Source organism: Saccopteryx leptura, chromosome 3 (genome assembly GCF_036850995.1).
Source record: "Saccopteryx leptura isolate mSacLep1 chromosome 3, mSacLep1_pri_phased_curated, whole genome shotgun sequence".
Classification (NCBI taxonomy): Eukaryota; Metazoa; Chordata; class Mammalia; order Chiroptera; family Emballonuridae; genus Saccopteryx; species Saccopteryx leptura.
Window position 1 is genome coordinate 349,754,290 of NC_089505.1, and position 24,327 is coordinate 349,778,616.

General features: G+C 32.3%; 1 protein-coding gene and 1 pseudogene across 3 annotated transcripts in view; one reads left to right on the forward strand and one right to left on the reverse strand.

Moving 5' to 3' along the window:
- CSMD3 (CUB and Sushi multiple domains 3) overlaps positions 1-24,327 on the reverse strand; it is a 1,231,016-nt gene that overhangs the window by 1,004,874 nt on the left and 201,815 nt on the right. The gene's annotated exons all lie outside the window — the stretch shown is intronic.
- LOC136401842 (U4 spliceosomal RNA) lies at positions 17,847-17,913 on the forward strand (annotated as a pseudogene).

Consider the following 24,327-nt stretch of genomic DNA (forward strand, 5'->3'; position numbering starts at 1 on the left):
ATTTGCTTATTATTTATAAAGACTATACATCTCTTTGGGGTAGAGGCTATGCCCATTTTGTTTGCCAGTGGTTCTCAATGCATTGTGTAATCCTTGGCATCTAGAAAATGCTAAGTGTTATTTGAATTAATTAGGTTAGAGTAGAAAGTTCACAAAGAAACAAAATCCACTATCAGGTTAAAGGGGGTAATCTAAGTCATTTTTCTCTCTCTTAGAACTTTCTGCAGACAGCTGCATATGAAGATCTCCTTGCATTACCTTGATCTAGAGGGCACTGCATGGAGCTTATTTATGGATTCAAGTGATTCCCTATAGTCATCAGTCTGCTAGAAGGATTCTGAACTGCTGATAAATGTCCTTCTTATTTCAAAGCTGGGTTTTGCAGCTCCTTATTTAATGAACTTCTGCTGGCATCATTTTTAGAATGCATGAAGTTAATTGAGCACCAGCCCCTTGCATTTTATGAAAGATGTCTTCAGGTACAGTACAATTTCAAAATCCTCCTGTAGATCTCTATCAAAGGTTAATTGAAAATGGAAATATTAAATTTCAAAATTATGATCTGAGCTTTCCTTGAGCTTTCTACTTGTACGGGACCAAGAATGGTCTAAACCAGTGCTGGTCAACCTGGTCCCTACTGCCCACTAGTGGGCGTTCCAGCTTTCATGGTGGGCAGTAGCAGAGAAACCAAAGTATAAATAAAAAGATAGATTTAACTATAGTAAGTTGTTTTATAAAGATTTATTCTGCCAAACTTAGCAAAAATCCAACATAAAGTACTTGGTAAGTAATTATTATTATATGCTTTAACTTGCTGTAACTCTGTTTTATAAATTTTATAAAGTAAAGTTACTTCCCTACTTTATAAATCACCTACTGTGGAACCAGTGGGCGGTTAGAAAATTTTACTACTAACAGAAATACAAAAGTGGGCGGTAAGTATAAAAAGATTGACTACCCCTGGCTAAACTAAACATTAACTGGATATCAAGCTAAAAAGTAAGTTGTTTGATGACCAATTCTAGTTTTTCATTGATCAGAGTATAGCATATTATCAGTAAAATGTATCATTACAAAAACATATGCATTCCTCAGAGTCTGTTAAAAATGGAGTTTTCTCAGAATAATAATATTTTCAACTGGCCCTTGCCTTTCAACTTTGAGCATTGTGCAGACATGTGACTTTATGAAATAAATATTGTATGTTTTTTTTAAAAAAAACTTTATCACAGAAAGATTTGTTTTTAGTTTATCCCATGTAAATCAAACTATTGCACAGTTAGTTCACTTTAAAATGTATTTAACAAATTGTTTAAAAGAAATGTAAAAAGCTAAATATGCACATTTTAATGTATCCCCCCATTGACTGGGATAGTTTTTATTTTATAAACAGAATTTCAACATAGAGTTCTTTTTATTACATTCCCTACAGCTGTAGCCCCAAATTCCACAACCAATATGCCACATGTTTTGTTACTAAAACAGGGGCACAAAGCAGGAAACAAAGAAAAAGAAAAACAATGCTCTATTGATGGCACTTTTACGAAATTGTAAATTTACTGAAACCACGCCAAATTGTAACACTTGACTTCATATCTATTCTGTTACTATAAACCAGGGCTAGAATAAAGCAGCTTTGCACTGCATAATGACTGCTGTTTTTGCTTAAAATTAATTGCACATGTGTTTAATTATATAGCAGCTCTTGAAAGCGATTATATAAAATGTTATTTATTCTTGGTCTTGCTCAGATCTCTCAAATTATAGTTCTCTAACTCTGAAAGTGACAATGAATTTTAATAAAGGGCAGGGTTTGCAAATTACTGTTGCCAGGTTGCTGCCAGTGACTGAAAAGCCTCTTAGAAACTGAATGAAGTCCTATAGTCTGTTCTTCTATGAGAAGGGACTCAAATTACTCGACTAGACCACCAGAGGGCACTCTGATGACAACCAGAAGAGAACGCCTCGAGAGGCCACACCACCTTAGAACGGCTTCTTAATTGGATTGCTGTACAGATCTTTGATATTGCCTTTCATTCTGAAAAACTTCCATTTGACACTCCAGAAGAATATTATTAGTAATCCTCAAATAACAATAAGTGTGCTTGGTATACTTAAAAGTCTAGGTGGCCTGGTTTTATGCATCAGTCTCAGAAATTGATGTGACTCAGGCACACTTCTGCGTAGACTGACTTAGATTGATCTATCTTTGGTTCAAGCTGCAAAATACAGTTGTATTTAACTGCAAACAACATGAGACACTAATGACTCAACAAGCTATTTATAAGTAGGCTTTATATAACATGTACTATAGAGGGTGAATATGTAGCTCCAGAACTAAATTTTAAAAAATAAAGTGCACTTACACCAGCTTTTGGAATGAATATACCTTTTGTTGAAGCAATTGTCTAGGTATTTGGCACTTTGTTAGAATCAGCCTAGTTTTGAACAATTTGTGGAATTACAGAAGGATAAGCTATCATTAGTGGACCAATTATGGGAATAATCTCCTTTCGTGAACTTAATTTTTAAAATAATGTTCTTTATTTTCTGTAAATTGTTTTAACTTTTATATAATATAATTTTTATCTAATGAATATAATTAATATATCAAAATAACACTGAAAAGCTTATAATAAAAAGCTATTTCTATAAAGCACGAGAAAGGTATCACATCTACTCTCTAGATTTGGTGTGAAATAAATAAGATAAGCTATGTGGAAGCACTCTGCACAGCGACTGCTACATAATTTCAATAAATGTTAGAACTATTATCATAATTAAAAATATATTCCTGCAATGTATATTTCTGTTCACATTATATTTTGATATTATATGTAAAGTATATTATTCTTTATTTACATCCACTTCCCACCTAGTTTTAAAATATTACCCTAAAATTTGTCAGCATAATCTATATAGTATATATTAAGAAAATAAAACATGAAGAAAAATATAAAAATCTCACTATTCTTTCATATAGTAACAATTTATATTGTATATATATTTCATATATTTATATATGTGTGTATATATATAGAGTGCATATGTGTATATATAGTATAGTATGTATATGTGGGCATAAGTATATTTCTGTATTTATGTGCTTGATTTTCCTCTTTTTAAATAAACTTAGATATTGAAAATATTAATAAAAGCACAATATTTTTTCACTTTCAAAATTAACCCATTATAAATCTCTTTCTAGAGAAAGATCATTATAGTTTTTTTTATAAAATATTATAATAGGTTACGCATTAAGTATGTACTTTAAAAGAAATTTTGTATAAATTCTTTGTAAAAAAAGACACCATTGTTTCAAAAGAACAAAGGCTGAAAAGAATCTGCAGGAACTCATAATGTGTGACAATTTTATTCACTCTTTCTATGACTGTGTAGCACCTACACAGTAGTAGCAATGTGCTTGTCACTGTGATACAGTGTGACACATGGCTATGATCTCTGGCTTCTCAAAGGTTGTAATCTGCTTGGGCGTATGTACGAGTAATTTAGTAATTCTACTACAATGCTTATTTGAAAACTTTGAGTTCTATTATATTCGAGATACAAGATTTTTCTGTACTTCATCAATTATACCTCCATCTATTATAACAGTGAGTATAACAAGTGTTGCTACCAACATACTGAAGGAAAATATCTTATCCACACTTGGAAATATGTCATCATTTCCTATTACTGAGTAGTATTCCACTGAATATATGTACCACATTTTCTTTATCCAATCCTCTGTGATACCATGACAGTTAATCTGATAACCAAGACAACTACTAAGTGACAAATGACCAGGTAATACATAAAGCATGGATACACTGGACAAAGGGATAATTCATATCGTGGGCAGAATAAAGTGTGGATGTGAGAGATTTCATCACAGTACTCAGATCATTGTACAACTTAAAACTCAAGAACTTTTATTTCTTGAATTTCCACTTAATGTTTCAGACAGCAAGTAACTGAAACTGTGGATAAGAGGAGACAACTTGAAAATGCTCAATAAAAGTTTAATTTTCTCTATTTTATTTAGTTTTTATAGGAGTCCAAGGTAATTAATGTTAAGAAAATACAATTTTTATCAAAATGACTATCTGTGGTCAAAATAGCCAGAGTTTAGCTAATTAGTATTATATGCATTCAGCATTATTTTCCCTTCTTTCCTTGAACTGCTTTTGCTTAAGTTGAAAAATGCTTTTTATTTTACTTTCTATTATCCCCTTACCTTTGTAAAAGAAAATGACCCTATTTATAAACTAGCCACAATTTTACTTCTCAAATAAGGTGTATGGCTGTGTGTGTGTGTGTGTGTGTGTGTTGTGTGTGTGTGTGTGTGTGTGTTAAATATTTTTTTTCATGTTGTTTTTCATTTCTTTAAGAACTTATTTTAAACTCTTAGATTTGGAAAGGTCCAACTACTGGAGGTATCATATTTTGCTTTTCAAAGAATTGAACTTGTACCCTAGACATCTATAAATACCCACACCAGTTTCACATTTGTTTTTCTAAGATTTTTATTATTATTAATTTTAGAGAGGAGAGAGTGAGGAGCAGGAAGCATCAGCTCCCATATATGCCTTGACCAGTCAAGCCCAGGTTTTCGAACTGGTGACGTCAATGTCCCAGGTTAACACTTTATCCACTCTGCCACCACAGATCAGGCACACATTTGAGTTTCTTAACCAGAAGTTTTAGCTTGATCTTGAATCCTTCAATGAAACTGCATAGATTCATAAAGTATAGATAAGGAATATTATGATTTCTGCTACACAATTTTTAATAGCTTCAATCAGAAAATTTAGATAAATTGATTCTGATTAAAATAATTTCCTTCATAAAATAAAGATAATACATACATAAGTATTCTATTTCTCATTTCTAGAACAAAAGTCTAGGCTGAAAAAGTCTTTTCTTTAAGCTAAAATAGTTAAAAATAATGTTAAAATGTCTTAGAGATGTTAGTATACTTTCTGCAAATGTATTAAATGGTTCTTTAAATCTTATCCTCTTCTAGAAGTTCCTATTAATGAGCAAAAAATAGTAGGTTTGAGGAATGAGTGAAGATGTAAGATGGAGTCACTTTAGTCAAGTCACTAAATTACTAGAAAATGATTTTTTATTTTAAACTACACTTTTGAACTTTCCAGCCCTGTATCAATGCCTGGATATACATTAAACCGTAGATTAGCACCTGAAGGACTAGGGAAAGAAGGTTCACTTACCTTTGCCACCGGGCATCCATTATCCAGACTATTGATCATCTAGGATTATCATCTCAGACAAATCCAAAGGCTAAGACTGTAGGACTAGTTCTTCTCAAGAGGTATGTTTTTACTATAAGAACTGTTCTCTTTTCTTATTTCTTCAGAACACTCTGGCTATTGCCTAGTTATGTTTACTGTTTGCAAACCCTAAGATCCTTCAATAAATGTTTATCATTTATTTCTAGCAAAGCTTCTAGACTCTTTTTGAGTTTGCTAAGAATTTTAAAATCTATAATATGATTTCCTTTTTTTCTTCAAAATCTAACTAAATAATGATAATTTAAATTTTCATTTAAAAATGTTTAAGTATCAGGGAGAGTAAATCTGACTTTTGACAAATCATTAAAATTGAGTAAATACAGTCTTTGTGATATAAATCATACCTAATACTCTTAGTGAGAAGTGAATAAAATATAAGATATAGTAAAATTAGATGCTGGGATTTATTTATAAATTTTGTATTATTTATTTTTGTTTAATGCTTTAAAATAAATTTTATAAATTTTTTTAAAAGTATAAAACAGATCATTGAGAATATGGAATATTTAGGGTAATCAGAAATGTATGGTTCCAGAATAGTATACCATAATATTCTGCAGATTTTTAGACATAACCTATTTTCATATGTCCTGATAATTATGCAATTGAAAAATATTTTGTATGTTGCACTAAAGACCCTCAGATCAGAAGCTACAAAAGAAAGGGAAGTGCAGAGATTTAGCAAACATAAAATACTTAATACAGAAGTGGATTTAAGTGTAAAATTGTCACAGTTAATTTAAATGATTCCAGATTTTCACATATTAAATGGATTGACATTTAAAAATATTTATGGTTATTGCATGTATAGGAAATTCAAGAAACATGTAATGCCAGGTATACTGAAGTGATTATGATAATAAAATAAAAGTAATTTGTCATTTAAAAAATAATAAAGAACTTAGCTTTCTTTATTTTTTATAAATTTTATTTTTATTTTATTTATTCATTTTTAGAGAGGAGAGAGAGAGAGAGAGGGGGAGGGAGAGAGAGGAGAGAGAGAAGGGGGGAGGAGCTGGAAGCATCAACTCCCATATGTGCCTTGACCAGGCAAGCTCAGGGTTTCGAACCGGCGACCTCAGCATTTCCAGGTCAATGCTTTATCCACTGCGCCACCACAGGTCAGGCAAGATCTTAGCTTTCAATGAACTTTGTGTATCACAGGATATTTAAATAAGAAAATGCACACCACACCCTGTTATTTATTTTTAAGCTAAAATTTAAGATATCTCAAAGGTATCCTACTGGCAAAATTGAGATGACCTTCTAGCTCATACTTGTTATTATTTTTAATTTCTAAAAAGTAGAAAGATGTTAAAAAAATTGTAAGTAAATTTTTCACTTAAAAAAATTATAAGTAAATTTCATCGTTTCTGGGTATTTAATCCTGATTACTACTCTTTCTGTGAAGACTAACATTTGTCAAGTACCTTCTGTTCAATGCACTGTGGCTTGGATTCATGCTGCTATATTTGCCACTAGTGCTACTATCACCATCTCCTATAGCAATAAAAATAAAGACACATAAAAAGCTTACTATATGCAAAACCCTGTGTTAAATGCTTTACCCACATGTTAATTTAAATTTTTCAACTACCAAAGAGTTAGCTATTATGTTCATAATTGTGTAAATGTTAGAGACCTAGGATATATATAGATTTTAAAGTTTGTGTGGGTCTCAGATAAATAAACCATAGGTCAAGTTGCTTGATTTCAAAGTCAACTCTGAACACCATGGTATACAGCCTCAACAGAAAATCACTCATGCTACTTCTCCATGCTTAATAATTAGAAAAACCTAATATTTTAATGAAAGATTAGCCACTTATAACTTTTATATTTTCATTACAAAAGTGAATTGTATACAGAGTACTTGAATGTTATCTCTTTTCATGAAATTTATTGAAAAAATATTGAAATTTATAACAAGAATAAAGTAATTATTGATCAGTAAGTGTCTAAAAAATCAGGGCATTACTACTTCAGATATTTTGAAGTAAGGTAATCACAGCTTTATTTATTTCATATTATAAAACTAGATCAAAGAGACCCAATGATTTAAAATTTTATGGAGCTACTAAAATATGATGATGATTCTACATGCTGAGTTTATTCAATTTATGACAAGAAGCAAAAATGCACTTTGTAGGCAGATTGGTCCATAGCTAGTTATTAAAGGCAATGGAATGATAAAACATTTCATGCAAATAACAAGAAAATCTACTGTGACCAGAAGAAAATAAGAATGTCTACTGTGGAGAACAGACTACCGATCATTGGCAAAGAAGAGGAAGGTTGGGGAGCTAGGTAAAAAGGTGAAGGGGTTGAGAAGTACAGATTGGTAGTTATAAAATAGTCATGGGGATGTAAAGTACAGCATAGGAAACAGTCAATAATATTGTAATAACTAAGTATGGTGCTATGCACTATTGCAACTACCATGGGGAATACTTTATAAAGGATATGCCGGTCTAACTACTATGCTGTACACACAAAACTAATAAAAAACAATACTGAATATAAACTGTAATTGAAAAAAAATTATGTCTTGCCACCCTAAAAAAGAAATCTACTATGATCAGAAGGTAGTAAGGAATATACTGTGATAAAAAAAAATATGTATAGTGACATCTATCAGTAGCAAATATATACACATATACATATATGTATACATATATACATATACACATTAATAGGAGATATATAAGAAATATAGGTTCAAGTTGTAAACTGCCCAACCCTTCCAAAAATGTCTGTATTATTTCTATTGATTTCTTATTGCACAAATAAATGTGAAACACCTTACTTTTGCTATGCATGAACCACTGAAATACAGTTTTTCCTTTATATCAACTACTGAAAAAAAATCAAACCACACACATCTGACTTGGACACTATTAAAATATCTACCATGTATGTATACCACAGATTTCAATAGGACCTATAGATTATTTTACCATATAATATCATACAAATTTTTTAAAATATATATTTAAATTGTTTTTATTTATTTATTCATTTTAAAGAAGATTGGGGGGGGGAGAGGAGCAGGAAGCATCAACCTCCATATGTGCCTTGACCAGGCAAGCCCAGGGTTTTGAACCAGCAACCTCAGCGTTCCAGGTCGACGCTCGATCCACTGCGCCACCACAGGTCAGGCAATATAATACAAATTTTAGTTGAGAAAATGTTACATAAGATAGATTTTAGAAATGTAAATGCAATCTAAAAATTTACCTCTGCTTCTTAAAATTTGGGACTTAACATGCATGTTCCCTCAAAAGACTTCACAAATACCAACTATTCAGGAGTTAAGTCCAAGTTACTCATGAACTAGTTGTGGGCAGGGCATAAGATATTATTGAGATGATTCTAAATTTGAATGCCATGATAGTATTACAACAGTTATTTGAATTTCCTATTAAGGAAATTTGGGAATAAAGGAAACACCACACCTACCTGATCATTGGCTTTGATCAGCAAATCAAAGTGAACTCTTACTAACATTGTTCCTTTTGCCCTTGAAAACAACAATAGCAAAAGGAAATTATGTAAGTACATTCTTTGTTATTTTATAGTAAATATATCAATTATAAGTCATGAAATCTAAATACCTCTTTACATTTATGATCAGAGAGAAAAATACTCTGTAAAATTAGATTCAACACAATCATTTTATTTGACCATGATCTGCAGAATAAGTCCAGATTAAAACTTGTGATGTCACTATAGCAACTCTTGTGATAATATGCAATTATTTTATCATAAAAAAGCCTTTTAAAAAAGAAGGAAACTTTTTTTGAGTAAATGAAAGGTAGTTTTCAAGAGTTTAGGTTAGTTAAAACAAATAAATTGACCAGGGTGAGGTGTTTGGGTGAGGAGGTAGTGGAAGGGAAGGGGTTGGCAGGGAGGAGAGTAAAGAGGGACAAAATATATGGTGATGAAAAATTATTTGACTTGGGGAAATAAGCAAACAACACAATGAATATTCAAGTGCTATAGAAATGTTTTTCTGAAACCTATGTATTCTTATTGATCAATGTCACCTCATTAAATTTAATTTTTTAATCAAATTTTAAAAAATAAATTGGCAAATAAACATGCAAAAAGTTTAAGAAACTAGTTTCTTGATTAAAAGTTTAACAATTTAGTTAACATAAACCATTTTTTAATACAAATTTCAAGATGTTACAAGAGTGTTTGTATTGGTATGAGTGAGGAGGTGGGTTTGTTGAATGTGGTCCAGTTTTGATTTTCATAAGTTGGGAAATCATCCTATAACAGCAGTTTTCAACCGGTATACCATGAGAATTTTTAAAACATGCAATACCTGACTATTTAGTCAAGGACACTGACCTCTTTTCCTTTAGTTGTCAAATAAAAAAATGATAACAGCCAACACAATAGCCATCCCATGTGAATGAATCAAAATTATACCTACTTTTTTTGTCTGATTAGCAAAAAAATCTATTTTTTGGTGTGCTGCAGAATTTTGGTAGTTTTGTGTGCCTAGCAATGGAAACTTTGTAGAGATGTCTGAGATGATAGTCTAATCGGGATATACAGAGACAAAATGATACCAATTATTGTAGTGATTAATCATGTAAAATTTTCTATTGATAAGTTATATCTTTTTCAAGATATTACTTCTGGTTTACAGTTTTTTTATTTTTATTAAGGGATAAAAAAATATTATAGTTTAATTCCTAAATTCAGCTTCCAAGCCCACACCTAAATCTTGCTCAACTGAAGAAAACAATGCCATTAATTTGGGCTATATCCAAATATGTGCATACTTAAACAATACAGAAAATTTTAATTCTGAGGCATAATATTAATAGTTCAGCCATAATATTAATAGTCCAGCCAATAGTCCAGTACTTCTCCCTATGAAACAACTTCTTCCAGAAAAATTTGAAGAACTTCTTTAAAAATGCTATGGTGAGCGATGATTTAATAAAGATATTCTTACAATAACTTGGTTGTTTTGTACATGATTCTGCATAGAAGATAATAATGTACATACATATGTATATATACACACATACATGTAATTTTTTAATTTGCTTTTTGCCCTAATTATTTTTAGACAGAGTTGTACTCTTATCATTTATGTCAGTAGAGTCTATTCATCTTTGTCTTCTCATAAGTGCAAGGTATTTTCTCTATAGCTAAAGTGGAATTTCGGAATCTCAAAGTGAGTATATATTTATGAGATAGTGCCAGATTGCTCTGCAAAGGTTAGAATAATTTATATTCTCTAAGCAGTATTCGAGTTTCTCTTCTCATATATCATTCCAAATATTTTTTGCTGTTAAACTTTTGAAATTTCTAATCTGATGGTGTGAAATAATTATAGCTGTTGTTTTGATTTGTAGTTCCCTCATGTCAAATGAGGCTTATATATAGTTTCCTTTGTTTATGAGGCATTTGATTTCTCCATTTTATTTACTGCCTGCTGTGTTTAGTCCCCTCATTTTTAAATAGACTTGTTTTATCTTTTATTGATTTGGAGAAGCTCATAATATAATATGGATGTTAATTCCTTTTTTGTTATATGTTATATCCTCTCATTAAAAAAAAAAAACAGCAACCCTTTATTCAGCATGTACTATGAATCTGACACCTACTTAAATTAGGGAGTTACAAAGAGCATTAAAACCCCTGCCCTCAAAAGCATATAAATCTAATCTATGTAATGCATGTAAGTTAGTAAAATGCTGTGAACCTAAGCGTTAAAAGAGCATTGTGTGAGATCACAGAAATGGCAATTTAAACAGGTTTTGAGAGCCTTACTGTTCAGTAGAAAGCAAAATAAAGTGAAGCTTCTGCTCCTTACTAGTCCTGTGGTGTTCTCATCTGTTATGGTTTATAGAAACTTTATTTTGCTTTCTGCTATATCAATGTCTCCTTTTATGTTTACTTTCAATTTTACCTTTCCACTGCCACGGGTTTACATAGAGTATGTTTCTGATGTGAATAATTGGGGAGCAGATAGATGTAAGTTATTTTATATATTCAGAGTAATTCCTTGACCCAACCCCTAGTAAATCATTAATGCATGTATGGTGATTTGAAAAGGACAGTGGTTTCAGTGTCAAACATTTATGGAGGCTCTATAAGAGACATTATTTTTGTTCTGAGTACAATGTATAAGAAAAACAAAACTTCTGATCTTCTGCATCATCTGCCTACTAAAAAAAATTCCTAGGGATTATCACCATTTCTTTCTCTATCTTTCAACTTTTGCATTCAATAATAACTCTTCCTACAAAAACCCATAATAGCAAAATTTTATTCCTTCTCCCTATGAAACAACTTCTTCCAGAAAAATTTGAAGAACTTCTTGAAAAATGCTATGGTGCCCTGGCCGGTTGGCTCAGCGGTAGAGCTTCAGCCTGGCGTGCAGGGGAACCGGGTTCGATTCCCGGCCAGGGCACATAGGAGAAGCGCCCATTTGCTTCTCCACCCCACCCCCTCCTTCCTCTCTGTCTCTCTCTTCCCCTCCCTCAGCCAAGGCTCCATTGGAGCAAAGATGGCCCGGGCTCTGGGGATGGCTCCTTGGCCTCTGCCCCAGGCGCTAGAGTGGCTCTGGTCACGGCAGAGCAACGCCCCGGAGGGGCAGTGCATCGCCCCTGGTGGGCGTGCCGGGTGGATCCCGGTCCATGCGGGAGTCTGTCTGACTGTCTCTCCCCGTTACCAGCTTCAGATTAAAAAAAAAAAATGCTATGGTGAGCGATGATTTAATAAAGATATTCTTACAATAACTTGGTTGTTTTGTACATGATTCTGCATAGAAGATAGTAATGTAATTTTTCAAAACAAAATCTCAAAATATATCTCTAGACTAAAATATGGAGAAGATTTAATATATGGATTTTGGTCATCTTAAAGTAAAATAAATTTCTGAGTACCTATGATCTTGAAACATTGTAGAATTCTGTATATAACACGGTGATAACATGATATGAAAGTAAGAGAAAATTTTAGGAATTAGATAATTTAAACTCATATAGTGTTAACATACACTTAAATTTTTCATACAATCATGCTAGGGTATATAGAATGACAGAACAAACTCATGTTTTAATAAAATATCATTTTTATGGTTTTAGTGGAGCATATGAGTACATTGACCTATGCTTGCTGACAGACCAGCTTTGTTTGTAATTTTAACAACAAAATCTAATGACTTTGTTTTGAGATTCATGGAGAATATAAAAGGCTCATGGTTTGATTGATCAGTTTCAAAGTTTCATTGAAACTCAGCATAGGTTTCAAGAGTTTCCATTTAATATTTTTTTTGTCTTATATAGAAAAGTGAAGGGAAAGCTAAATTCAAATAAACTGGTCTCAAGTTGTTCTTCAGAACTTTGGATTTGTAGATTTAACCTTTCCCAGGGTAGTGAACCATTTGTTGTTAATGATGTCAATGAAATTACTAATCAAGGTAGAGGTGCCTTCAACTTAATTGCAGCTGACCTTGGGAAAAATTATCTTCTAAATGGACATTCAACTGAAGGTGAAATAACTTCAGTCTGACTTTGGGTCATTAACTCATGACTGAAAATCTTTTCTGAAAGTTGTTTCTTCTCAAATAAATATGATAAATTAATGTCACACTAAAATTACATTTCCAACATTATATGGAATAATGTAAGTGCACGTAAAACAAATAAGAAACCTTGATAAATCCTATTATGTTCACTTTCCTTTTCTGTACTACACATTTTTGTGTTTACAGCCTCTACTAGACTAGATTCATAACATTTTCACTGTGTTTGTTCATCTTAGGTTAAACATTTTTGTAACAGTTTATAATGCTTGGTACAGTCTTTTATTCTACCCCAATCAAGCTCAGCTTCTGTAAATAATTTTTTTTTAAAAATTGGTAAAAGAGAGACTTTCAATTTCTAAATGTATTTTGATAAAGAGGCAGGGAAAGTAGCATTTTCATAAATTGCTGGTGTAAAAGAATTGCTTATACACTTTCAGAAAGTAATCTAAAAACATATTAAAATGTATTTTACTGTTTGATACAGCAATTCCACATTAAGGAACCAAGCATTCAGAGAAAAAGCAGCAAAAACAAGAAACTTACTAAATATGTTTCACAGCGACAATAATCTCAAATTCTGACCCAAAATAGTTGAATTACTTATGATTCAGTCATAAAATGAAATAGATCCATGGAGTTGGAGAGCTGGCAGGGCATCTGGTACTTGATGAACTAAGAAGTCAGGAACTAAAACATAGATTTGAGGATATGGCTAGAATTCTGGACAAGTACTAAAAAAGAAAAAGAAGGCAGAAGGAGAGGGGAGGGTGGTTTGATAAGGCAGAGGGTCCCAAATGTTTTGGTTAGGGTTTCTCGGGGATACTGATAAAGGCCCATAATGCACATATACAGGGAATGATGAGTCCACAAAGCCTCAGAGAGGATGCTTAATGAAAGATTAAGAATCGAACATAAATATCAGAGACCAAGCAATTATTGCAGTTAAGTCCAATGACAGTAAGAAGACTTCACTGAGAATTTCAGACTCAAGGAAGGCCAAGAACAAAAGTAAAAATCAAGCCATAAAATAATGTATTCCCTAGAAATAAGGAACAAATAAAAACAAAAACATCCTAAGAACAGAGCAAAAAACCTGAAGAGCTCTAAATGATATCTCAATAATTTGTCTGGTAGACCAGAACTCAATAATATTTTTTTAAAAGACAACATAATACAAACCCACTACAATGTATTATCCATTGAACCTACCATAACATATTTTTAAAAGCTAGATATACAAAAAAGCAGAAAATGTGATTCATAATCAAAGAAAATAACATTTAATAGAAACAAACCAAAGATTTACACAGTATTACAATTAGTAAAGACTTTAAAAGACCAATAAAAATTCTTTTAAAAGACTTAAAGTCACAGATAGACATAATGAGTAAAGAAATGGAAAATCTCAATAGAGAAATTAAAACTACAACACAGAATAAATTTAAAAACTTATAATTAAACTATAATATCAGTAATTAATGGACATTAACAGCAGATGAGATATTGTAAAAATAAACAACAACAACAAAGTATTAGTGAACTTGAAAATAGACAACAGAAATTATTTATCCTGCAGCATACAGAACATGTGGGCAATATTGAAAGATCTAATACATTAGAGTTCAACAGGACAAGCTGTAAAATAAAATTTTAAAAATGTTTAAAATGTAACATATTTACAGTAAATATATTTACTGAAATATAACTAAATTTGTTTAAAATAATCAACCTAGTGGTAAAAAAACTCAGTGGAACCCAAGTAAGATGAATACAAGAACACCACACAGGTAGGCACATTGTAGATAAATTACACAAAACCAAAGATGGAAGAGATAATTTTAAACTCAATAAGAAAAATAAGACAATTAAAAAGGAAGTGGAATACATAAATAGATCCATAAGCAAGGAAGAAATAAAAATAACTATCAAAAACATCCCCCAAAATAAAAGTCCAGGACCAGATGGCTATACTAGTGAATTCTACCAAATGTTCAAAGAAGATTTGGTACCTAACCTTCTCAAAGTCTTCCAAAAAACAGGAGAAGAAGCAATACTCCCTAACACAGGGGTCAGGAACCTATGGCTCACGAGCCAGATGTGGCTCTTTTGATGGCTGCATCTGGCTCGCAGACAAATATTTAATAAAAATAATAATAATGTTAAAAATATGATATAAAACATTCTCATGTATTACAATCCATTCATTTCCTACTGCTCATGTTCATGGTTGCGGGTGTCTGGAGCCAATCATAGCTGTCCTCCGGGACACCACCAAATTTTTATTGGATAATGCATAACGTACACGGGTCGTTGTATGGCTCTCACAGAATTACATTTTAAAATATGTGGCATTCATGGCTCTCTCAGCCAAAAAGGTTCTCAACCCTTGCCCTAACACATTTTATGAGGCCAACACAACCTTGATACCAAAACCTGGTAAGGACAACACACGAACAAAAAAACTATAGTATCTCTAATAAATACAGATGTAAAAATCCTAAACAAAAAACCAGCAAATCAAATACAACAATGCATTTAAAAAGTAATACATCATGATCAAGTGGGATTCATTCCAGGAGCACAAGGATGGTTCAACATACATAAATCAATCAACATAACTCACCACATCAACAAAACAAAGAACAAAATCATATGATTCTATCAATAGATGGAGAAAAGGCATTAGATAAAATACAATACCTATTTATGTTTAAAATACTCAATGAAATGGGTATAGAAGTACCTCATTATAATGAAGGCCATATATGACAAACTATCAGCTAAGTGATGAAAAAATGAAGTCTTTTCCTCTAAATTCTGGACTCCCTTCACTCTTATTCATCATAGTTCTGGAAGTTTTAGCCAGAGGAATGAGGTAATAGAAAGAAATAAAAGGCATCCATATTGGAAAGGAGAAGTAAAGGTGTCACATTTTGTAGATGACATGATCCAGTACATAGACAACCTCAAAGACTTCACCAAAAAACTATTAGAAAAGAATAAACCAATATAGTAAAGTCACAGGATACAAAATCAATATAGAAAACTACTATTTTCCTATCTGCCAACATTAAACTTCAGAAAATGAACTTAAAAAAAATCCTGTTACAATTGTGTTAAAAATGAAAAAATAAAATACCTAGGAATAAACTTAACACATGATGAGAGGGACCTATATGCTGAAAATTACAAACATTATTGAAAGAAATAAAAAACACACAATGAAATGAAAAAATATTATATGTTCATGAAGTGGAAGAATCAGACTACTTAAAATGGCCATATTACCAAAGCAATATAAAAATTTAATGCAATCCTCAATAAAAACCCAATGTCATTTTTTAAAAAAAAATAAAACAAAAACCACCAATTTTGTATGAAGCAATAAAGGACCCCAAATAGTCAAAGCAATCCTGATTAAAAAGAATGAAGCTTTAGGTATCACATTACCTGCCTTCAAATTATACTACAGAGCAACAATAATCAAAACAGCATGGTACTGGCAGAAAAACAGACCTACAGACCAATTGAACAGAATCAAGAGCCCAGAAATAAAACCAAATATATATGGACAAATAATCTCCCACAAAGGAGCCCAAAACACAAAATGTAGAAAAGAAAGCCTCTTCCTAAAATGGTGCTTGGAAAATTGGAAAGCCACATGAAAAAGAATGAAACTTGACTACAGTTTCTCCCATGCACAAAAAAAATAACTCCAAATGGATCAAAGACCTAAATATAAAGTCTAAAAATAAATCACAAAGAAGAAAACATAGGTACTAAACTTATGGCCCTTGGTTATAGGGAACATTTAGGAATTTGACCACAAAGGCAGGGGAAGTAAAGGTAAAAATTAATGAATGAGACTATGTCAAACTATAAAGCTTCTGCAAAGAAAAAGAAACAGACAAAAACAAAAAAGGCAGCCAATAAAATGGGAGATGATATTTGCAAACAACAGTTCTGCTAAAGGGTTAATACCCAAAATATATAAAGAACTCACAAAGCGAGCAACAAAGAAGCAAATAATCCAATTAAAAAATAGGGAGTAGAACCGAATAGATACTTCTCCCAAGAAGACATACAAATGGCCAACAGATCTATGAAAAAATGCTCATCTTCACTAGGTATTAGAAAAATGCAAATCAACTACAATGAGATAACACCTCACACCTGTTAGATTGGCTTATTAACAAAATAGGCATCAACAAGTGTTGGAGATGCTAAGGAACCCTCATTCACTGCTGATGGCATGTAAACTGGTACAGTATTATGAAAGAAAGTATGGGGGTTCCTCAAACTAATAATAGAATTACAATATGACCCAGCAAACCCTCTACTGGCTATCTACTCCAAAAATTCAAAAACATTGATAAAGATACATGCACCAATATGTTCATTGCAGCATTAGTCACAGTGGCCAAGACATGGAAACAACCAAAGCGGCCTTCGATAGATGACTGGATAAAGAAGATGTGGTACTTACATATAATGGCATACTACTCAGCCATAAGAAATGATGACATATCACCATTTACGACAACATGGATGGACCTTGAGAACATTATACTGAGTGAAATAAGTAAATCAGAAAAAGCTGAGAATTCTATTTCACACATAGGTGGGATGTAAAACTAAGACTCATAGACAAAGATAAAAGTGAAGTAGTTCCCAGGGGGAGGAGGTTGTGTGTGGGGGGGGGAGAGGGTAGGAAAGAGGAACAAATATGCAGGGATGAACAGTAATCTGACCTTGGGTACGTATTGGGTACATAACAAAATCAACAGTTCATATGCTATAGAGATGTTTACTTGAAACCTATATACTCTTGTTGATTAATGTGACCTGACCCCCTTAATTTTCTAAATAAAAAAGAATAAAATAGAATGATAAAATTAACAACTGCTAAATTGTCATAAAAAACAATGGAGGCATTTATGCAATTAAACAGCAGCTTTAAAGTACTAAAAGGAAGCTTTGCGCAGTGGCAGTATCGTAGCCAATGAGGTTTATTCAAGGCGTGATTATTGCTAATTAAAGTACTAAAAGGAAGTATCAGGTTAGATTCCCAGTCAGGGCACACAGGAGAAGCGACTTTCTGCTTCTCCACCTCCCTCCCCCTGCATCTCTCTCTCTCTCTCTTCCTCTCTCTAAGCCATGGCTCCATTGGAGCAAAATGGGCCCTGGGAGCTAAGGATGGCCCTATGGCCTTGCCTCAGGCACTAAAAGAGCTCAGTTGCCAAGCAATAGAGCAGTGTCCTAGATGAGCAGAGCATTGCCTGGTAGGGGGCTTGCCAGATGGATCCCAGTTAGGGAGCATGCAGGAGTCTGTCTCTGCCTCACCGTCCCTCACTTACTAATAATAATAATAAAAAAGACAGACGTTAGAAATTAGTTGGAGTTGAAAAATTTTTACATTCTAATATTTTGTATTGAAATCTGATTTTTTCTAATAAGTACTTAAATTCATTAAATAATTTCTGTTTAAAAATCTCAAAATCATATTCACTCATTAATAAAAAATAGGTAAAATTCCTTTCTAATAATATTTGTTTTAGAAAAATTAAAAAATAAACTGTAATATGATTTTTGGAATATTTTGAAAAGGTATCTAGTCATACTTATGGCCAATAATCATAAAGTATAGCAAATTCATCATTTCAAGAAAACATGTTTCAAGTGTTATAAAACATTAATTTGATAAATACAAACTAATTAGAATAAAATTTTCAAAGTATAACACACTTATAAATAATTAAATGACTTCAGAGACTTATGTGAGGAGAAATAATTATCCCTTATCATCACCACATAAATAAGACTTCCATGTGGTCAGTTAATATGCTTGAATTATTTTTATACAAAATATTTATTACAAATTAAAATGCTAAATGTACAAATGCTTACATTTGTAAATTAGTGTTGCTTTGATATTTTCCCTACTGGAAACATTTCAAAACAGCGCAGTGAAATACTTCATTTGCCCTTTTCCTATTAATGAAGCATTTGACTTAGTTACAAATTTTATAACTATTTTTAGAGCTTTATTTATAATGGAGCATACTTTGAAAGAAACCGGGAGTTTTGATCAATGCTACTGCTTTTGTAGTCGTGTATCACAATTTTTTTCTGTTTCTTTTGTTTTTTGATAGGCTGTGCAATACTTCTTTAAGCAGAAATTAATTTTAGGTAGTTATTGCAAAAATAATTTATATTTTGAGATCATGCTCCTCCTGTTTACTCCTTCCTGATATGCAGTTTACTTTTCTTATTCTTAAAAAGGGTATTTAATAGTATTTTTTTATTTTTCTAGTAACTTCCTTGACTAAATTGGTAATTTTAATATTTATTCAAGTTTGTGCTAAAAGCTGAATTCAAAAAATAGCAAGACAGATTTTACTGCCACTTATACAAGTTTACCTTCAGTCAAGCATAATTTTTTAAGACTTTGGCCAAGTAATATGTCACCAAATGCAAGCTCTATAACTTCCTATTTTATGACCTTAGAACATGACAAGATTCTCTGTGTCCTAGTTTCTTCATGTATAAAATAGGGATGGCACCAGTACCTGCCCAATATGGTTGTGGAGTATTAAAAAGATGAATGATCATAAAACATGCAAGAAATAGATTCCAGAAGAAAAAAAATATATATATATATATTACCCTTTATTATTACATCACTCACTGGGTTTATGTAACATATGCTAGTTTCAAAATATTTCAATAGCATTATATTTTATAATGTGTTTTTACATACATATTTCAAAATTATTAAATATTCATTTAATGTCTCTTCATTACTTTATTCTTTCATGTATTTATCAGGTATATATTAGACATTTTCTTAAGCAAAATGTTGTTCTAAGCTGTGTGTGTGTGTGTGTGTGTGTATATATTATCCTGCATATATTTATATGTTGGTATAAAAGGAAAGTAGATACAAAGCTAAACAAGATGTGTTTCTACCACTAGGAGGCAATATTATTATTATTATTTTTATTATTAATAGGACATGCTATCAATTAGAAGTTTTAAATAGAAAATATATTATTTGATGCAACCAAAATATGTATTATAACACTTATTCACCTAAATTATATTTACACAGTGTGCACTTACATCAAGAACATTATAATTACTACAAAATTACTGTGTTTACCATCTGATGCTTCTCACAGGCCTAGAGAAGTATTACGTATGGCTTGTACACTTACTAAATTCTGGCTCCAGTGTGGGTTTGTTCCTTTAAATTCCTGGATTTCTTTATTCTTCACATTTACTTTTGATTCCTCATTCATTCTAAGAGAAATGAACTGGTTTGTGATAGTAAGGTGTTTTTGCTTGTGGAAATAGAGTTTTGACATCTATGTACAAAAAAATTAAAGTTGGTCCATCTAAATAATATAGAGCTAACTAAATATATTATTGTTTTATCTTTTTATTCTTATTATATATTTGATCAATATGAAAACTATGAAAGTGATGTGTTTAGAGGAGCTGGGTAAATATCATGCTCTTCCCAAACACCATGTTAAAACCAGTATTTATATTAATCCAAAGAAGTCATGGTAAAGCACTGTTATTACCTAAATCACCAGAACTGTTTAAATGAATAAATGAATCATCCATGCACCTAAAAGGGACTGAAGAATGCAGAGGGGAAACTAGTTCTAAGAGTTTCTTAACCAAAAACATCTAGAGAAAAGCATTCTGAAAAAGTTCTGTTTTAGGTGGGAATTCTTCTTCTCTTGTCCAAAGTGCCTCAGCTCTTAATGAGTTGTTTTTGCTCTCTCTTCCACTAGTCAGGGTTCCAACCTCTACTATGACATTGGTAAAATTAATACAAACATGCTAAGGAGTCAACGAGGTTTGGTTTTCAAGAGGCACATTCTACTCATGTTCATTTCTTATGCAATGACTAAGCAAATATCAAAAAGACACTTAATTATGAAGACAAATTTCTTTGAGAGCGTTCAACTGAAACCAGTTGGTAGACATATCAGACAAATAAACACACAAGTCAAAAAACAAACTTAGAGAATGAGAGAAAATTTTGAGTTTGTGTTTGGGAGTCTCCAAACACAAACTACTTTATCAGGTTGGTGTTATAACTGTTTTATTTTTTCTGTTAGTTTGGAACAATAACTACATTATATTTTCCTCAACAGAGTGGAGTATAAACCTATAGTAAATAAACCCTTAATAAGATTGCATAGACACAAACTAATGTCTCTGCCCTCATCGTTATTAAAACTCACAGGAATTACTGGAGTCACACATAATTTAAAATATGCAATCTCTGTTTTTAAATACTAAACATAAATATATATAATTTTCCAATACATAGATACATTTTAATCTTATCCCTGTAATTCAAAAAGCAGTTCCACAGATGGTGTTTATGAGTCTGTCTGAAAAAGCAGATGTTTGACCCGGAGTCATTTGCATCACACATATGGTTCATCACTAGGTTACTTTCTCTGGCCACTGTTGGTTGGTGTGTCCGTACAGTATTCTATAATGCTTCAGTTAAATTAACTCATGCACTGCTGACTGTAATAGAGGAAAAGATGTTGTTTTCTTATTGTCAACACACTGTCCACTGTTTAAAATATGAATTCTGGATTCTCAGAAGGAAACAGTGAATGGCAAGAAGATGAGAACCATGGCATCTATTGTTCAGAAGCCTATAAATTCTATTTGTGCCCCTACATCTGGCTTCCTTGATGCTCTTGGCAAAATAATGTACCTCTTTGAGATGGTTCCCTCATTTATAAAATAAGTATAATAATTTTCTTCCATATTACACAAGGGTACGATACTGATTAAATTAGACATATTAAGGACTCACTTTGACAACTATTATTAACTTTATGGTATTATTTTAGCCTAATTTATCTACATTTTTTCCAGTTGGAAAATTTAGCAGGACACTCAATTTATCAGGATCATACCCATTCACAAAGAGAAAGGAACCCAGTACAATTAGAATTCTAAAATAAGCAAAATACAACTTAGTCTTTTACTTTCTATATACTATCACATTGACTTTAATTTCCTTTCCTTCATCATATTTCATCCACTTATAAAATCTTGTCAGAGTAGAAAGAGAACAAAAGAAGTTGGAACAGTAACAGAAAGTCTTGTAGAAGAGGACTAGGCAGTATAGAAGAATTCCACGGCACCTAATCTAGTAAAATAAAGCCACGGAAAATTCTGACGTCAACTAGGAGAGGCCATGGGGGCTGTCCACTCTGGAACGTGCCTCATCTCATTAATGGACCAGAGTGGGCTGTATGCACAGGGAATTATGGCACCAATCTAACTCAGAAAAGACTAAGATATTGACCAGAGTGCAAACTTAACTAATTAAAAATAAATAAAGCTTTATGAGGATCAGGAATGACTATCACTCATATCCTCTCTAACCACTCTCATAGAATGAATGTTAATAATAATGAAAGCAGAACAAGTACTTAATGCAAATAACTCCAAGATTGGTCTCTCCAGATGACTAGATATTAAAGCCACCTGGTCAAAATTATCTTCCACCTATGTTCTTAGGTCATTTTCTAAAGTCCACCCCTCTGATTCTTATGATTCTGCATTATCAGGTTATGGTTTGTCTCTTTTTTCTTTCAGTAAATTTTCATATGGTTGTTATTATTATAAACTAAGCTATAACTATAGTTTTTATGATTTCTTTTTGGAATAAGAATTCATTGCTATCTTCTTTAAAAAAAAAACCTGCTAATATCTTTTGATTTTTTCATTATTTTCGTGATTCTTTTTTTTTTCCTAAGTGAGATTTGGAGAGGTAGAGAGACAGACTCCCACATGCACCCTGACCGCGGTCCACCCAGCAGCCCACAATGGGGTGATGCTCTGCCCATTTGGGGCCATTGCTTCATTGCTCAGCAATTGAGCTATTTTAGCACCTGAGGTGAAGCCATGTAGCCATCCTCAGCACCTGGGCCCAACTTGCTCCGACCAAGCCATGGCTGCAGGAGGAGAAGAGAGAGCTAAGAAGAAAGAAGGGAGGTGAAAAGGGTAGAGAAGCCGATGGTCACTTCTCCTATGTGCCCTGATTGGAAATAGAACTTGAGACATCCACATGCCGGGCCAATGCTCTACCACTGAGGCAGCCAATCAGGTCCCATTATTTCTTTAATTTGTTAACTTACTACATTCAAGGTCCACCTCAACCTATTCCATATGACTAATTATAGAGACATGGTAAAGTTAATAACTAAAGTTGCAAAAAAGAAACATGAAATGTGATTACTTAGTGCTTTGTAAAATCCCCATACCAGAAAAAGAATAGTCACAATCAAAAAAAGTTATAAAAAGTGATTTGAAATTCATCGTTTAAACATAACATTTAGCTCTTTTGACAAAAAGAAGCAGTACAAACACATAGCTGGCTCAATATTCATATACATGTGTCCTTCCAGGCCTGCCACATAGTCCATTGGTAGATATACTAAACTTTGCCCATTGGTTTCCCAAAGATAGCTAAAAGGCATGACAAAATTAAAAAAAAAAAAACTTCACTGCTAACTATTACTTAATGATGTGCTTATGGTATTCTGGAAGAATGACAGTCAAAGAGCTTTACAGCAGGATAGTAAACTTATTTGATACTTGCTCTAGTGAAGCTATAGATATCAGTTAAATAGATATATATGGTCCTACCCATATATTCACTATCCATCCATGTAAAAGTCTAAAAAAAATTGCTACCACTTCAATAACCAAGCACATAATTCAGCGAGTTCAAGACCTTAATTATTTCTACTCTCTTCTTATGTGGTTATATCTCCATCATTAATGGTGTATCTCTTTCTTCTAGAATTGTTTATCCTCTAAAAGATGAATAAACAAGGAACCTAGATTTGACAGGTATATCAGCAGTCAAAACCACCAATACTAAATATTATATAAAATGGCATGCTAGCTGTAAATCTATCTTCTGGATGCTAATATCTCAGATGTTATTTCTAATGGAAGTTTTTTAAAAATTTATAGAAGGAAGATTTCTGTTTTCTGCTTTCCTAATATAAACAGATACTATGGATCCTTCTGTAATATTCATTGTTTTTCCTAAAATGAGATAGTTTGAAATGAGTTCCTTGTAGTCTGAAAGCAAAGAGTAAATTTTTTCCTCTTAGAGTGTCAAAACCTAAGTAACTTATTAATAAATGAGTGTTGTTACCTACACCCACAGGTATACAGGATTCAGATAACATTTAAATGATTGCCATCTCAAAATATATTTTACAAATGTTTAATGTAAGTCTTATGAGGAAAGTAAAAGAATACCTATCTTGCCTGACCAGGCAGTTGTGCAGTGGATAGAGCATCAGCCTGGAATACTGAGTACCAGATTTGTAACCCTGAGATCATGGCTTGAGCAAGGGCTCACCAGCCTGAGTGCAGGGTTGCTGGCCT